Below are 7,305 nucleotides of genomic sequence, written 5' to 3' on the forward strand. Positions count from 1 at the left end.
ACACACCAAACTTTGAAATTATCACATTTAACATAGTTGCCTGTGGTTGTTCATGTGTACTGCCTACTGTACTTGGTATACTGTGATAGAGATCAAATTTTGCTAATACATTAGTGGCATAGGAGTTAGCATATGGCAACGTACAGTCTTTGATTTAAAAGCCTAACCAAGAAATTAACATGGAAATGTAAAATGTGCACGCTTGAAATATGGTGGACATTCGTATTTGACATTACGTTTTAACATGAAAGATATTGTGCATTCATATTCAATTGAATTACTGATGAATTAATAATGAAAATATTGTTTGAGAGAAACAGTAGAAATTAAGTATATTAAAAGTACTAAATGAAAATGAATTAATCGTACTTATAATGATTTAAATGAACTTATGTGAGTTACATGTGTGCAGAAAAATAAATGCACGTTTAAATTGTGTTCTAATAATGTAAATAATGTTTGCAATAAAATAATTTGCTTTGCTTATTTCATCCATTTTGTAAGGTGCAGGATAGGATTTATGTCTATTAATTGTATTAATGTGTATTTAGGCTTTCTTAGCTAGACTAGACCTGAAGAATTGTTTGTGCTGCAGTAGAGGAAAATTACAAGTTTATTCTGTTCCCTCTGACCTGAATCAATTCCTAGGTTGATGATGTATTAGTGAATGTCCTACTGTATTAAAGACCAAGAACAAGTTTCAATGTTAACTAAATAACAATATTTGTTCTAGCTGTTGAAGAAGATAGGAATCCTTATTAATTTCATGTGAGAAATGTTCAACTCATCCTGTGTACAGTGGGAAAGGATCCCAAAGTAGCAATCAACTAGAAAATGTAATATTTTGGTGGAACTGTATGAATGCATGGAGATGACCATGTATTTTCTCTGAGAAAATCCAGAATAGTTGATGGTGTCAGCAGGTATCATTGGATGCTGATTTTTGTGTGGAAGATGAGTCCACCTGGAGGACCAATCGCAAACCTGTTGGCATTTTTAATTAGTGAGAGACCAGCCTTGACATACTAATGATCCTGGATATGGTGCTGGTCTTCCTCTTCTTCTGAATCCCTCTGACTTTTAGATCTCTTCTGAAGAATAAAGTCATCTTTTCTTTTTGTGTCCTATTTGCTTACACTGTTCAGTGCTAATATGCCCTAATAATTCTGAACTGCTAACATCCTATGTGCAGCCTGTGTTCTGCACTGTCCTGATGCTGCTGTCTACTGATGTCGCGAAAGGGTGAATACTCCGCTTGATGAAACTTTCCTGTCTGCTGTTCCAGGAGGAGAGGTATAATTCATAATGTGGTTTCTTGCTTCTTTTTCGGTTTAGATAACTACACCACTGTATTTTTATAGTGAGTTATCCTAGTTACATGATTTGTCCAAATTCTTTTTGTCTTTTCTTTTGTTTTACCCTCATGTGTTAGCCTGTCCCACACATGCAATTCCAAATTCGTGTTAGTGATAAGGATGGTCCAGACCCGAAAAACTGATTGTTAATTTGAATTTGATGATTTACTGATGTCACAATCATCTGCTTAGAAACCTGAAACAATTTGAATTATTTACTGATGTCACCACCATCTGCTTTGAAATCTGAAACAATTTGAATTTGATGATTTGCTGATGTCACCATCATCTGCTTTGAAATCTGAAATATATGTGCATATTGTAGTTTTGCTAATTTATGTTATTCTTATGGAGTTTTTAACAGTATTGATGTTTAGTAGACTTAGGCCCTCATTATGACATTGGCTGTAAATCCGGCTTAACGCCGCGGTGACGGCCGCCAACTTACCGCTGCACTGGCGAATATCCGTTCACCATATTATGACACACATACACCAATCCAACAGAATACAGCCACATACACAATTCTGCCAGACCAAAGGTCAGTGATGAAGTGGCGGTATCAAAACCCACACCGTTACGCCAACAGAACAATGCCTATCATATTATGACCCACAAATCACCACAGAGGACATCTAACGGTGGTAAACCATTGGCAGTATATACCGCTGCACTCAGAATGGATACCCACATACAAAACAACACTAAATTTGCCAATACCAAAAACACACACCTGACAACCATACACACATCACACATCCACAGCACTATAAAACACACACCCACAATACCCACAATCCTTTACTAACAACTATTGCCACCAGGAGACTGAGAAGAAGAGCACAGAGACAACTAGACACACACACCACTTACACCCATACACCCCTCACGCACTCATCACACACCCCACCACATTACCCAACACACCATCACCAACACACGTCACACAACACCCATGGCACCACAAAGGCACCCCCATTTCACTGAGGAGGAGTTAAGGGTCATGGTGGAGGAAATCTGCAGGGTAGAGCCACAGCTCCTTGGAGCACAGGTGCAGCAAATATCAATAGCAAGGAAGATGGAGCTCTGGCAGAGAATCGTGGACAGGGTCAACGCCGTGGGACAGCACCCAAGAACAAAGGACGACATCAGGAAGTGGTGGAATGACCTACGGGGGAAGGTACGTTTCATTGCAGCAGGGCACCAGCTTGCCATACAGAGGACTGGCGGTGGACCCCCACCTCATCCCCCACAACTCCCAGCGTGGGAGGAGCAGGTAATGGCAATACTGCATCCTGAGGGACTCGCCGGAGCTGGTGGAGGACTGGACACTGGTAATGCAACTTTTAACAATTATCACCCCCCATACCTGCATGCCATCACACACTCTTACCCTCACTCCCATCACTCCACAACATCCCACACACTCCACCAACACATCTCACTAATCCCAGTGACAGGCCCTGCATACTGTACCAATGCATAGACACCCCTCCCAGCCCTGCACGGACACTCATCACTAAAGTATGCACAGCATAGGGACACTAACAGTCCCACAATACACCAACATACACAAGCAAAAGCTGGCAGGGTAACAACAACCATAGAGGGGAAGCTACAGAAGTACAAACATCATACACTTGAAGAACAATACATCATTTACATCCCCACAGGTACCCCAGCCAATGTCACTGGAGAGGAGGTGCCACCACTATCCAGTCCCCCAACAGAAGAGGCCCCCAGTGATGACCATAACTCTGGACTTCAGGATTTGGAAGACCTACCTGTTCAATCAGGGACCACTGGACAGTCGGTCACCCAAGCACAATCACAGACCACCACAGAGTCTGCCCCATCAGGAACCAACACCACAGCACCCACCCAGCGTACCCACACCTCTGCCCACTAGTGGACAGAAGGCCCGTGACAGGACCAACAGGCCACCAGCACCCCTCCCCCTGCAGAAGGAGAACCACCCCGCAAATGTTCCCTGTGATCCAGGCAGAAGGCAGACACTATTGGCAAAATGCCCGCCAGGAAATGAGACTCTCCTGATTGTCACCCCTGTGTCCCACTCAGTCACCTTGTCCACCTTGAACTGCCATTGCTCCCCTTCCTATGTCCCCATGGACAATGCACCTGTGCTACAAACAGACTGGAACAATACCCTGGACTTTCCTCCATCATCACCCCATTCCATTGCACTTTTCCCTCTGTATTACAGCACAACAATAAACACCCTTGGATAAAACTCGACTACTAGTATTTCATGTATTGCAAATTTGCATTGATTGAAACAGCTACAACCATTGCAAATAAACTGTAAATACCATGAGCATAGAATTAATAACCTGTTGCTGGCTGATGTGATCACATCAGGACAATGTTGTCATATCACCAACATCTGTAAAATGAATATCCAAAGGTAACATTAACTAGAGGAAAGAACTGGGTAATCCTAGCATGCCAATGCCACACAGAATAAACCAATTGTCCTAGAAATGTGAAGTAGCACTGTCTCACCTGTGTGTCATTGAAAGTACTGACATATCACCAATGTTCTGTTGTCCACATCCTCATCTTCTGCCTCCTCATCCTCACTGTCCACAGGGTCCAATGCAGCCACAGGGGCATCTCCAGTCTCCTCCTCCTGCAGAAAAGGTACTTGGCGTCTGAGGGCCAGGTTGTACAACATGCAGCATGCCACTACTATCTGGCAGACATTCTTGAGTGATTAGCACAGGGATCCACCTGTCAGATAGATGAACCTGAACCTGGCCTTCAGGAGGCCAAAGGTCCTCTCAATGATCCTTCTGGTTTGCCCATGTGCCTCACAATAACGTTCTCCTGCCCTTATCCTGGCATTTTTCACAGGTGTCAGCAGCCATGATGGGTTTGGGTAACCAGAGTCACCAACAAATATCGAGGGACAACATTTTGCCACACAATATCCTATATGGCCAACAGCATAGGCATACACTAACATATACTGGGTGGGAACCAAGTCTCACCTATTAGCCACACCCTGTGCCTATGTAGTTGGGACATCACATTTGGGATGCTGCTATTCCTTAGGACAAAGGCATCATGCACCGACCCAGGATACTTAGCATTGATGTGGAAGATGTACTGGTCCACCAGGCACACCAGCTGCACATTTATGGGGTGGAAACTCTTACGATTCCTGAACACCTTTACATTTTGCCGGGGGGGGGGGAACAAATGTAATATGTGTTACTTCAATCGCCCCAATTATATTGGGGATATGTCCCATTGCATAAAACCCAGCCTTCACACTGGTCAAATCCTCCACCTGGTTGAAAGCAATATAGCTGCACATCTATTTTATCAGGGCAGACAAGACTCTTGCCAGCACGATTGAGGACATTGGCTGTGACATGCCAGCTGCCAAGCCCACTTTCACTTGAAAATAACCAGTTTGCAGGAAATGGACCACTGATAGAACTTGCACAAGAGGGAGGATCCCAGTCAGATGACGGCTAGCTAAGATCATGTCAGGTTCCAACTGGGCACCCAGCTCTGTGATTGTGGCCCTGTCCAGTCTATAGGTGAGGATAATGTGCCTGTCCTCCAGTGTAGCCAAGTCCACCAGGGGTCTGTACACAGGGGTATGACTCCACCTCATATTCATCCGCAGCAGTAGGTATCTAAGGGACACAAGAGTAATTAGGCTGTCGCAATTTGAACAACTATACCACAACCGCAGTCCACATCGTGCAACCATGTTTTGGGACAGTGGAATTTAATAGTATATGCCTATTTATTCTGTGAAGCAGCAATTACAAATAGGCCTGTTCACCCCCTCCGAAATGGCGACTGCCTGTCCTGTGTGGAGAAACAGGTGGAAGTGAGGTCATGCCGCTGATGTGCGCCGAGGCGGTAGGCGGTCGAGAATCGCCGTGCAATTCCTCATTGGTTCATCTTGGGCCCTATGGGGTACAGTGGCCAATGGTAAACTACGCCAGCGGTGACAGTATGCACCGCCGCGGACGTATCCGCCATTTCATTTCACATTCCTCGCTTGTTTCCTGACCTTCCGTAGGAGAGGACCTACACTGCATGTGCTGCTGTGACCTGTGTCTGGAACATACCATGGCCTGTGTGACTGGGGAAAGGGCCCCACCCTTCACTTCTGAGGAGTTGGAGCGACTGGTGGATGGGGTCCTACCCCAGTACGGACTGCTGTTTGGGTCTCCAGACCAACAGGTGAGTACACTGTGTGCACGATGCATGTGGCATGAATGCATGGAGTTGTATGTGAAGGCATCATGTAAGGGGGTGGGTGGATGTTCTCTGGTGGTGTACATGTTGTGCGCTGGGATATGTGTGTGCCAATGGTGATGCAAATGGGTATGGTGGGCCACTTGTGTGACAGGCTGGACTGTTTGTCTAATGGTGTTCTCCTGTCTGTATTGCCTCTGCAGGTCAGCGCCCATCAAAAGAAGGGAATATGGCATGCCATTGCCAAGGACGTGCAGACCCTGTGGGTCTATGGCAGGTGGAGAACCCACTGTCACAAACAGTGGGAGGGCCTGAGAAGCTTGGCACGAAAGACTGCGGAGGCCCAGCTGGGGATGGCCTCCCAACGAGGAAGGGGTGCCCGTCGGACCCTGACCCCCCTGATGGCCTGCATACTGGCGGTGGCCTACCCTCAGCTGGATGGGCGCTTGAGGGCATCACAGCAGCCACAAGGGGGTGAGTACAGTGGCTATAATTACAACTTACGGCTGGTGAGGTGGTATCCAGGTGGTGGTTGTGTGTCAGTGAGTGCCCCTAGGCCAGGCCAGACATAGCAGCATAGTTCCTCTGGTGCCTAAGGGTTTGAATGTTAATACTGCTTACTCAGCTTATTAGTATTTACTTCTGGGCAGGACTGCGTGGATCCCAGGTGTGCTTCAGTTGGTGGTGTGTGCCCCTCCTCTTGCCTTGGTGACTAGCCATTTCACTGGTAGTGCAATGCATAGTGCGTAGGCCTGTTCCCTATGTGTGAGGGTGCTGTGTACACCAACCATGGTGTTGGTGCAGTCATTGACCCAGTGTATCCTTTGTCTCTCTCCCACATTCTTGTTTTGTCATCCTGTCCTTATGTACATTAGCATCACCTGGCAGAACAGCAGAGGCACCGGCGACAGAGGGAGCTGCATCCCACAGAGCCCTGGAGGCAGAGTCCACCGACGCCGAGGGAACCAGTGGGGCGGAGGACAAGGGGAGCAACGCTGCGGAGACTGGAGGGGACAACACAGACTCAGACACCTCTTCCGATGGGAGCAGGTACAGCCGCCACCCCCGTACCAGCACCGCCCTCCCAGTAGCCCCTCAGTGAGGTGCTCGTGCCCGCTCACCCAGGAGGGTGGGCATCTCCTTTGCCCCAGGCAACTCAGGCCCTGCCCCAGTCAGCCCTGCTGCTCTGAGTGAGGAGGCTATTGACCTCCTGAGATCCATCTCTGTAGGGTAATCACCCATTGTGAATGCCATCCAGAGGCTGGCATCCCAGATGCAGCAATGCAATGCATTCCTGGAGGGCATTCACAGTGGATTGGCGGCCCAACAGAGATTGATTCAGGCTCTGGCCTCCTCTCTGATGGCAGCCATTGTCCCTGTTTCTATCGTTCCCCCTCCAACTTCCACTTCCCAGTCCCATTCTCCTCAACTCCAACCCATCCCAAGCACACAGCTAGAAAAGCATGCACACAAGACAACACCCAAGAGTGGCACAGGCAAACACAAACACCACACTTCATCCTACAGGCACTCACACAAACACCATTCAGTTGCACACACGACAACATCCACTGTCTCCACTGTCTCCCCCTCCTCCTCCTCCTCCACCTCCCACACAGTTACGTCCACACTCACACCTGCATGCACTACCAACATCATCACCACACCAAGCAGAACACACACCACTACCAGCAGCTGTCACAGGGCC

Source organism: Pleurodeles waltl, chromosome 5 (assembly GCF_031143425.1).
Source record: "Pleurodeles waltl isolate 20211129_DDA chromosome 5, aPleWal1.hap1.20221129, whole genome shotgun sequence".
In the NCBI taxonomy this organism is placed as follows: domain Eukaryota; kingdom Metazoa; phylum Chordata; class Amphibia; order Caudata; family Salamandridae; genus Pleurodeles; species Pleurodeles waltl.